This window comes from Schistocerca nitens, chromosome 3, assembly GCF_023898315.1.
Source record: "Schistocerca nitens isolate TAMUIC-IGC-003100 chromosome 3, iqSchNite1.1, whole genome shotgun sequence".
Lineage (NCBI taxonomy): Eukaryota > Metazoa > Arthropoda > Insecta > Orthoptera > Acrididae > Schistocerca > Schistocerca nitens.
In genome coordinates, this window is record NC_064616.1 from 491,429,486 (window position 1) to 491,442,179 (window position 12,694).

Genomic DNA, 12,694 nt, shown 5'->3' on the forward strand with positions numbered 1-12,694 from the left:
AATGCCTGGTTAAATATGCGTCCTAGACGGAAAAGTATAAGAATAAAATTTGTGTATTCTTGAATGATGAACAACTTTTGTTACTAAATTCTTTATTTACAGTATTTACCGTATATCATCTAAACATCACAACACAAGGTTTAGGATCTTGCCTAAAAATGGTTTCCTGTAAAATAATTTGATTTATGTCTCAATTGTTTTTATTTAACCTAGTCTACGTCAGAAGTTTATTAAAATAGAAAATGTTATTCGTATTTTTGGAATATCATAGATCTTTGGAATCGTCTATACAATGTCACTTCCGTTGTTTTTTGTAGGCTCTGCAAAGGAAAATATGAGAATTTTCGTGTCTCTTTAACGATCTAGAATTATTATTTTTGGCTTCCATGGTAATAGTTTTTGAAAAAAAAAAAGAATTATATCCTATGAGTTTTCTGGTTTGTCGTGTATTCTGCGGCCATTCCTCCACTCATTCTGGATTTAGATGCCGCAGTACGAGCAAAACTGATCCAGGAATTGAAGAAAAGACTGGTCTCTTTAAAAGTCGACGCAACATCAAAAAATCATCGACATTTTTTAGGAGTAAACGTTTAGTACGTCGAGGGGGGGAAGATTGTAGTTAAGACGCTGGGGGTTGTCGAACTATTCGAGAAACACTCGGGGGCGAACCTCAAGACGGAAATTCTTCTGTTGCTGGATTGCTTCGAAGTTCTTCTCGAAAATGTAACGCGCTTCACAACATACAACGGGGCTAATATGCTGAAGGCCATTCAACTTTTGCGTGAAGACGTTTCTACGTTGGAATACTGGCACGAAGATTGTTCATTTCCTGAGTGTGGGCTACTATTTGAGGGGAATCACCTACGTAGAGTGAGATGTGCGGCACATACCCTGCAGTTGGCTGTTGACTATGGAATCGCTGCGACTCCCTCCTTTGCATGGGATGATCTCATCGCCAAAGTTCGCTCTTTAGCAAAGTGTCTTCGAACTCAAACTGTCGCCCGCCTCATACGAAAACAACAACTAGCTATACCCACACTAGATACCAACACTAGATGGGAATCGTCTTACTATATGATGACGTCGGTGAAGAGACTTAGAACTTTCATTGGCGATTTTTTTACAGACAAAGAAGAGAAGAAGTACAATTTTATCGATACCGATTGGAGCCTTCTTGACAGCGCTATAGACGCCCTCAAGCCCATCAGAACCACAATTACTGCCTTGCAAGACGAAGGGTTGCTCTTGGGAGATTCTTATGTCCTTTGGTTAAAGTGCAAACTTCGACTTGACAATATGCCCGGCAGCGATCTCGCGGAGAACTTGAAAATAGCAATGAACAACAGACAGCGTGCCCAAATGTGTAAAAGTGGTGAAGTGAGATATACGGCATAGTCCGATTACCCTGGTTTCAAGTCAGTAGATTGATTTTGTAGGTTCTGGACCACTAGACCAATCTTATAAAAAATAAAAAATTACTTCTTGACACTCGTATTTTTTATTTTATATAAGATTGATCTAAAGATCCAGAACAAACAAAATCAATCTACTTTCCCTTTTACCTAATAATAATATAATATAATAATTTAATAATAACTATAATAAAAATCATTTATTTTATATACATTTCCCATAGGTGAATGTAATGTAATTAGATAAATTAAAGAATTAACTATTATTTTAAAAACAATTATTAAAAAAAGCATTTTTACGACTTTTTCTTAGCCCCAAAAAACGTCCTATTTTTGACTTCTGTGAAAAACGTGTTTTCTAAAATTATATTAAAGAGTAAGTACATAAAATTATTTACATTCTGCTTTAGCAGCTAAAAGATTAAATGAAACAAATCAGAAATCATTTAAAAAAGTAAGATACTAAAATTTTCAGTTTTCATTTTTTCTATCTTTCTTAAAATGTTTCAGATATGTGTATCAGCATGAAGTTAACGATTTTATAAAATTTTTAAGTTTCTCATTTAATTATATAGAAGCAAATGTTAATAATTAAAAATTTTCAGTAAGTAATCTATGTTGTGCATCATATGTAAGATTCTTTATACCATGCGTAATTACGTAAGCAAGTGTATCATTTGGAATTTTATCATTAAAAGTTGCACAAAGATTCATAGTAGTTTTCTGTGTAGTTACAACATTCTTTCTGCGAGTCATATTGATTAAATAAATTGGATAATTAGTTATAAAACTAAATGGATTAATATCAATATCTGATTTTAGTAAAGTAATTCGTTTAAAACCGAGAAATGCATAATATGCTTTAAGAAAATTATTTGGCGGATTTATATTCCACATTTCTTGAGGAAACACTTCGTTTCTACCATTTTTTAAATAAATATTCTGTAGTTTAACATGATTAACTAATTGATTATTTTTACGATTTGTTTGAAATGTAACAAATATGAAGTATGGCATATCAAATTCTTTAGAGTTATAATAATTTGTTATATCTAGTTCAAAACTGTTTTTACAACATAAACCAGCAACTTCTTGTGTTTGAAGTTCATAAAAAGAAACAGAAATTTTCGGATTTTTAACAATAATTTCACGTTTTTCAATTTCATAATTTGGTTCATATTTAACAACTGGTACACGAATTTCCATAGATTCTGTAACTATTTTCCTTCTTTATGAAGCATATCTTTTATTTCAATTCCAGAATCATTTTTATCAGCCCAACGAAGAATTACGTCTCCAGAAGATGAACTACGTGTAAAAACTACAGTTCAAGTCTCCTCCAAACATAATTTCTTTATAATCTTTAAAAAATCCGCCAAGTAATGATAATGCATAAATTCCTTCATTTCTTTTACTATTTATTTTTCCTGTATAAATTATATGTCCCTCTAAACTTATTTTGTCAGTGTCAGATGAAGTTAGATGAAGTAAAACAGATGAAGAAAAAAAAGGATGTTCAATTCTAGATAAAATAGTATTTCCTTTCTTTATTGTTATAAAATCAAACAGCTTTGCTACATAATTATCAATTAATTTTTTGTTTGACTTTCCATCATAAGTTGGATAATCTATACCATCATTTCCAATTATACTAGTATTCATGTACAAATGTGCATGATTTGAATGAAGCCAACTGTCACCAATATTTATTTCAATTTCTGTATCTTTGTTAGGAACATTTAAATTATTTTTAGTTTTCTCATTCACAGGGAATTAGTAAAACTGATAACTTTCAGTTTTATTCATGACGCAGTCTGATTTATTAAGGAAAAAATTTATTAAGATATTTCTAAAACAACTAATACAGTAGCACCATTAAAGTCAATTAAATTATCGTTTTCATCATTTATAGTAACTTGTAAATGTTAAATTATATTAAAAATAGGAACATTTACAGGATATTTTGGTTAAGAAATTATTGGTCCACCAAACTCTGCAATATGTTTAAATGAAGCAATAATATTAGTGTCTTTAGGAAAATGATCATTATGTTTTACGTACATTCCATCAGCAAGATTATAATTTATGTTAATTAATTCAAAAAGAATTATTTTAGGAACATCTTTAGCTTCAGCTTTTTTATTAGCTAAAACAATTTGATTATTAAAACTTCCAATACTATCTTTTACATCCATATACAATATTACATCACTGTCAATAACAAACCTATTTAATATTTCATCCGCTTTAATATGTATATTAGGTTTCTTTGAATGAATAAATTTTTTAAAATTTTAAAACTATATTGACCTACAGGAATTTCTATCATTTCTCCATCACAATAAAGTTTATTATTTTTTGTTTTAATATTTGGTGTTAAAAAGTTGAATAAAAACCAACTAATGAAACATTAGTAAAATTATCATTAATTGGAAAACTTAATTTTTTTAGTATACTAGATTCATCACTGTGTTGAAAAAGGCAGCTCATTTATTACTGAAAAAATTATTAAAGAAATGAACAAAACAGATTGGGAAGCTAAAGTAAGAATTCCAGAAAATAAGTTAAAAAACAAACATGGTAAACTTTTACCAAATTCTATTAGATGCGCAATATTTGGACAAAGTGGTTGTGGAAAAACAACATTAATGATTGATAATTATGTTTTAGCTCCAGGTTGGTGAAAATGGACTAAATTAAACATTTATATATTTATTCAAAAACTTTAAATCAATCAAAATATCAAGAGTTTATAAAACAATGTAAAAAATTGAAGATCAAATTAATGAAAATATTGTTAGTTTTAATGAAAATAATAAAGAAATTATTACATTAGATGAATGTGAAAATAATTCATTTGTGGTATTCGATGATTTCATTTTAGAAAATCAAGATACTGTAAGAGAATATTTTACTAGAGGAAGACACAAAGGTATAGATTGTTTTTATTTAGATCAAACATTTTCAAAAATACCAATGCAGTTAGTTAGAGACAATTTAAATTTTTTGAATAATTTCGACAAGATGATACAAATTTAAATCATATTTACCATGAGTTTGTTGTTGGAGAATTAAAGTCTGATAAATTTAAAGAAATGTGTAGTAAATGTTGGAATGATGAATTTGGATTTTTCACAATACACATTACTAAAAAACCAAATGAAGGTAAATTTATAAATAAACTACAACATTAACTAAAAACATAAACATTAATGTTAAATATAGATGTTAAGTATAAATGTTAAACATAAACATTAAACATTAACATACACATTAAACATAAATATTAAACATAAATGTTAAACATAATTAGTGTTTTTCTTCCTTATTAGTGTTTGCAAAGTATGATGAAGAAGTTGTTGAACAAGCTACACAAAATAGAAAGAAAGCTGAAGAATTAAAAGAAGAATTTAAGCTTTGGAAAAGCAACCAAGAACAGAATATGAAAAATATAAAAAGGAAGATTAACCTGTTATTGATGATATTAGTAAGGTAAAACAAGGTATTGGACATTTAGGTGATAATGTTTTTAAAGCAACTGAATAAAATAGAGAAGTTGAAAAATAAATGATTCCATATTGTCATCATATAGAAGATTTTGGAGATTTATCACCAACTAAACCATTAAAAGATTGGTCTGATGATATTCCTAGAAAATATAATTGTACGTTAAGTGAATAGGAAATTTAAGACATATTAAATAAATACCAAGAAAAAATTAAAATAAAAGATAAATGAAAGTAAAAAGATAACTGAAACTCAAAAGATAAATGTTAGTGAAAGAATGTTACAGTATATTAATCATAGTGAAGATACAGTATTTGGTTTAAAACCAGTTGGTATGTGTTGTCTACATAGTTCTGCATAGTCAGCGCGTACACAACTTTCCCACTAGAGCACGCCCTGCTAAGCACAACAGCGCAGGCGCAGCGCTCATCCGTCTCCACCCTATGAGATGGTACTGTCTTAGAGACGGACCAAATTCAGCTTCCGCCAATCCGCGTATTAATATGTAATGCAGCCAATGAGATTGCTGCTAACGTAGAACCTTTTCTCCTCATGGATCACACTCGCGCAGTGATACCTGAATGCTCGAGATATTATAGCGAGTGTACAGACCTCCGATTAGTCAGTCTGCATTCGACAGCACCAGTCTGTACCAGTCTGCATTAGTCTGCATTAGTCTATAGTCAAGTTTCAGTCTGCGCCTAATAAGATTATCATATTCCTGTACATAGCGATGAAGGGAAATGTATAGACACTTTGTCAAGTATCAGAGATATGTGAGAATAAGATTAATGTCCCAAGACCAAAGGAACTTCAGACTGACAATTGTAAATAGCATCCAGAACGAAGTTAAGTTATTTTTATGCTTGTTTTTATTTTAATAAATGTGGACACCGTCAATCTGCTACTCTAAGCATGCAGGTGGCATTTCTATCGTCTGACCTAACGGCAGGAGATAAACACGCCATGATAAGACCACGAGATATATTGCTGACACTCGCCTACTTCGTTACAACGACAAGTCAAATAATCTGATGGTGTGTGTACTAAAGGTCTTACAGTATGCACACCACAGTATGTTTAAATATGTTGGTAAATTACCTGTTGAATTTAATGGTGATAAACTAAAAATTGGTGATAAAACATATGAATGTACAGATGGATTAATGAAACTTTTAACTGAAAAACAAATTAGAATGGGAGATTTAAATAAAGTTTGATGCTGAAGATTTATGAAATTATGCAGATATATAATTCAGGAGCATTATATTCTGATAATAATCCAAATAAAATAAGAAAAAGTAAAGATAATAAATATAATTACTTAATAAAAGAAATTTAAGAAGACAAACTATAGATTCTTCAGAACCAAGTTCTCCTGAAAAACAACAATTGGAGAAGGTTTAACTAAAAAATATACAGATAAAGGTATTGAATATGTTTGGATGAATGATGTTTGACAATTAATTGATAGATTAGCAGTTATTCATGGTGAAAAATTTCCTGGAAATAAGAATTAACATAATCAAACGTTAGTATTGCACAAATGTTAACAAATAAGTTTAGTGATTTTATAATTGATAATCCAAAAGGAATTCCATATTTAGTTAGATTTTTTAATAATTTTCCACATACATTTTGGAAAAGTGATAAATATGGAAAATGATCAGTAAGCACTTTAATTAAGAAATTTCCATTAGAAATGCATCTTCCAAGTTATATATATTGCAGTCCAGGTACAAAATTAGAAGGAAGACTAGCTAAAGGTGATAAACATACGAATCTATTACATAAAGCTTGCAAAAAACATGATATTGCTTACACAGATAATAAAGATTTAGAAAAAAGACATATAGCAGATAAATAACTTCAATTAGCTGCAAAAGAAAGAATGTATGCAAATGATGCTTCATTATGTGAAAAAGTAGCAGCAGCAGCAGTTAGAGGAATAATGTATGGAAAAAGAAAATTAGGTATGGGAATTAATGTTGATGTTGAGGAAAAGGGTTAGGGATTATGAATTTTTAAACTATATAAAATAATTTTATACATTTTTAAACTATATAAAAACTCTTTATTAAATTTTAAATATATGAAAAAATCTTTATTAAATTTTTAACTATATAAATGCATACGTTTACAATTGATTATACTTTGCTACCTAGTGGTAAATCTAAACCAAAGTAAATTAAATCAAAGTTAAATAATAAACAATTAAATGCAATTGAACCACTTTTAACAGATGGTCAAAAAAGGAAAAAAGAAAAGAAAGTTGGTCGAAATTTACTTGTAACATTAGCTATTCTTGTTAAAAAAAATTATTGAATATTTAACAAAAAAGAGAGATGGTAAAGGACAACACAACATGAAGGAGGATTTTTACCATTATTATTAGCTGCATTACCTTAATAGCAACAATTGTTCTTTAGCTGGTGGATCTGCAGCAACTCCAAATCCAGTTATAAATAAAAAGATAAATGACAAAGAATTTGTAGAACAAAAAAGACATAACTCAGAACTGGAAACTAAGTTGGTAATGGAATAAAGAAAACAAAAAAAATTCTAAAGTTATTTTGATATGGAATAACTTATTAAAGAATTAAAAATTAAACACTTTCGTGGTGTATACATGATTGATGAATTAGTAAATAAACCATTTAAAATTGAATGTTGTATAGTTACATCTGATAATCCTGGTACACATTGGATTTCTAACTATAAAAATAATTATAAAAAGTTGTCTTTGATTCATTTGGTGGTAATATACCAAAACAATTAGTTAATTATTTAGGAACAAATGAACTATACTACAATACAAAATTTTGATGAAGTAATTTGTGGTCATTTGTGTTTATTCATTTTAAAATTTTTATACGAGAATTATTATTTTAATGTATTTTAAATTTTATAAATGGACATTTTTGGGAATAAGTTACATCCAATTAAACAAAATGAACAATTAGTTAATACATATACACTAAATTTAGAAAATATTGAAAATAGTACTAAACAACTACAATCATCAATAGATCCAAAGATAAATAATGCAATTAAACAATTTCAAAAAGAATTTCATGCTATTTTTGAAGTAACTAAAGGATATACTGGTTTTAAAAATAGAAGAATTGTTAATGTAAATGATCCAATTTTTTTCCAAATATGTAGTAAACAATTATTATTTTGTTATGAACTATTAAATTTTGTTTCAAATTCCAGAATATACAAGTATGCTAACACAATTTAATTACTATGTTAAAAAGGAAGATTATAACAAGATTCGCGCAGATTTAAACAGTATTCTGTCAGACGTAAAGCAAAGAAATGGTATTATCAAAGGTGTTTTGGAACAATATAATTATAAAATAATTGAAATGCCAAAAAACCTCATTGAAATAATAAATATAGTTAATTCACAAGAAAGCAAATTTAAAACATTAGAATCACAAATTAATAAAGGCTTACATCAGAAAGAAGGTGAAGATTTTGAAGAAATAGAATATACTACATTGTTACATAAATCATGATTTTAACTTTAATAAATTTTTAAAATTCAATACATTTTCACCTATGTAAATAAAAAATCATACTACACTTGACTATCATATTTATTGCTTAAACTGTAAAAACTTTAATGATACACATACTCCACACAGAGTAACAACTAAAAATGATAGACAAGGAATTGAAGGTCTTTGTACAATATGTAAAAGTAGAAAAGAGTAAATTTGTTAAAAAAAGTTTCTTAGTGCTGGTGAAGGTTTAAATAATAATAATGTTCACGAAACCATGATTAATGAATTACATAAACCAATGGGAAAGAATTTTAAAAGAAGAAATGATGTTTCTCTTAGTATAGATGATTTATGGCAAGCTGATTTGAAATGGGTTCTGGAAACTTAAAAGGAATTTTAAATAAACAAAGGTTATAAATATTTATTAACAGTAATTGACGTTTTTTCAAAATATGCATTTGCAGTCCCTATTAAAGATAAGACATCTAAAAAATAGTTCATGCTTTTCAAGAACTGTTTATAGATAAAAAGCCAAATAATTTACAAACAGATAATGGAAAAGAATTCTACAACAAAGAATTTAAAGCATTAATCAAAAAATATAACATTAATAATTATTCAACTTTTTCAGAATTAAAAGCATCTGTTGAACGATTTAACAGAACACTTAAAAAAATGTCGAAGACATTTGCTTTGCAAGGAAATTATAAATGGATAAACTTAGTTAAAGATCTAGTTGTTGAATACAATAATACAAAATATTCTACAATAAGAATGAAACCAATAGAAATTAATGAAAAAAATTAAAAATAAGTAATATTATATCTAATGAACAACCTAAATTTAAAAAAGGTGATACAGTTAGGATTAATAAACTGAAAGGTCATTTTGAAATTGAAGATGTTATTTATTCTAATCCAATTACATAAAAATTAAAAGATATAAAAAAAATTTTATGAACAAGAACTACAGAAAACGAAAAAACCAGATGTATACTTAGTTGAAAAAGTTTTATGAAAGAAAGGAGATAAAGTTTATGATAAATGGTTAGGTTTTGATAATTCAGTCAAGAATTGGGAAAATAAAAATACAGTAATTTTATAAAGACACAATCTGAAGACAGTTTTTTGCTGTTGCAAAGAAATAGTTTACTATTTTAGTTTAACACTTAATTTGTTTAACAATCAATTTCTTTTTAAATGAGATGTATCTATTTCCATCAATATTTGAATTTGGTCATTTTGTACTTTAATTATTTCATCTTTTACTTTAATTCTTTCATCTTTTACTTTAATACTATCATTTTTCATTTTAATTCTATCCTCTTTTAATTGAATTATTTTTGTGTTTAATTTATTCATTTCTTCTAATTTTTGTAAACATAAATTTTTATATTTTATTTGATCTTTGTAAAGTGTTTCCATTTTTATAGAAAAATTTTATATATTACAAATTTCATTAATTTCAGTTAGAATTAATTTTATATAGACATAATTTTATTCATTTAATAACTTTTAATGACCATATGGTAATGTATCTATTTTGTTTTCCAATACATATCTTTTATTATCATGTGGACTTAGTGCTTTTTTGTTTACTTGAACTGTATATATTTCATGTTTTTCACTTTTAATTTAATTAAATTTTCTGTATTGTTCCATACTGTTAAGTAAAAAATCTTTATAATCTTCTAAACTTATTTTGTTATTAACAATGCATTTTTTAATTCCTGTAAATTTCTTTTCTGTTTTGTCACCAACATTATAAGCATCTTTGCTCTTAAACCACAAAATTTTTCCATTATTTTTCCATTACATTCAACTTTCATTTTACCAACAACTTTCTTGTTTACTTGTGGAATACCATATATATTATCTGTTGGATAATTACTTTTATAAAAGAAATCAATCATCGATTTCATATCTTCAGAGATATCTTCTGTTCTAATATTATGAATATAACTATCTGTATCTTGATAACATAATTCTCCATATTTAGGTTTCATTACTCTATAGTGAAAATTGTACATCAATCCCTTAGATAACTCAAGTATCCAACATAAATAGGTATATTAAATGTTATTTTAATTTTATTCATATGGATAGCAGCAAGATTTTCAGTAAATATGGTTCTATGTTTAAAGTTTGGTTTAACTACAAATTTATCACATACTTCACTATTTGAAACTAATTTTATATTTTGTCTGTTTCTTATATTCTACATAGTTTTACCAAATACTGAATTATTCATTACTTTATAGAAATCTTTTTCAAAGTCAGTTGTAGCTTCAGTTATTAACTGTATGTTTAGATGTATATAATTCTTTAAACAATCTGATTGTTTAAATTTTAAAATTTTATATATTTTTGTAAGTTTCATTCCTAAAGATAAATATTGTTTAAGATTTCTACAATTACAACATAATTACACTTTTTATCTAAAGAAGTTATTAATTTACTTTCATTTGCACCTGGAACAAGTTTTGATTCAGGAGCTAGTGGTAAATTTTTGTCAGTCATGTAATTCTTTGGATATTCTACATCCACTTCATTTATATATCCATCTTGACTGCTGTTTGACATTTCAATTATTTTTGTACAATTAAAAATATTCAGTTCTTCCCACTTAAATCCACCATATGGTAAATATTGATTATAGCATAACCATATAAATTATTTACATCTAGATACAGTATATAATTTGATATTTCTTTATTATTATAATCTTTTAAATATTTATTATTTGGTTATACATATCTTTTACAACATTCTGAAATTACACCTATTAATCCTTTTTCAACCATTAGAAGCATATCATAATCATTTAATAATTCAAAGTTTTGATTAGTTATTTTTAACATTGCATCCCAAGATAAACCTGCTGCTGTAAAATACCAAGAAGGATCTAGATTATATGTTTGTATACATGTTCTTCTAAAATTTTCGAAAACAACACTTAATAATAATACATCAGTTTTGAGATATAACTCATGATATTCACCAAGATTTTTTATATTGCATTTTTCCCAAACTAATTTTGCATGTTCATAATCTCCATCACTTATGTCACAATCATTTAATTCAGTATGAAATTTATCTTTCATTGGTCATTGTGTTTCTTCTAATTTTTCCAAGCATCCATGTAATCATATGGATAAACACCTTTTCTAACTATTAAGTTAAATAATTCTGAGGATACATACTTTTTAGTATTTTTAATTGATTTTTCTTCAGATCTGATGTAAGTTTAGCAAGTGAAGAAGCCATAAATCAACAAATCTCATTTTTAATTTTTTTGTAGGTTTACCAAAACTAATATATTTCTTATCAATACTTGATATTACTTTCAGTTCTTCATCATCATAACCAAGTTCTTTTAGAAAAAGATATGAATCATAACCAGATAAATTATGTAAGTAAATAGGTACAAAATCAAGCTGCAATAGTTTTAAATTACACATATTACATAATTGAGCAATATATTTTCCAATTATATGATCATGATGACATGCTTTTTTATTCTTTTTTGTATAAGGACATTTACACAGTGTACAAAATCTACATTTATGAAACATTTTGTATTCATCAAGTGTAAGTGGTTTCATTTCTTCAATTTCAGAATTAATTTTTCCAATTTCAACTTCTTGTTTTATATGGCTCTGAGCACTATGGGACTCAACAGCTATGGTCATAAGTCCCCTAGAACTTAGAACTACTTAAACCTAACTAACCTAAGGACATCACACACGTCCATGCCCGAGGCAGGATTCGAACCTGCGACCGTAGCAGTCGCACGGTTCCTGACTGAGCGCCTAGAACCGCTAGACCACCGCGGCCGGCTTGTTTTATACATTCTATAATTTTTTATGACAATTTGATCCCCTATAAAAAACAGGAACTTTATAATTTCCATACATATAGGTGTTTCTTCATTTGGTTCACAAATATCCATTTTTAAAAGTTAACTTTCAAAATCGGCATAATTAACAAACAGAACTTTTGTGTAAATTGATAATTTCTAAAATAAACAGATTCTCCTTTACCTGGCATTTCAACTTTTAATGGTTTATTAGTTAAACAATTTTTATGTGTTCATCTAATTTTTCTATACTATTAAATGTAGTAAACATTAATCACAAATAAATTTTCTGTTTCATATTTGGTAATTTGACTTGTTACGAGTCTCGATCAATTTTTTGTATAACAATAATATGAATTATTGTCTTTCTTAAAATAATGTAGATTTACATGTTTTTCCTTTTTA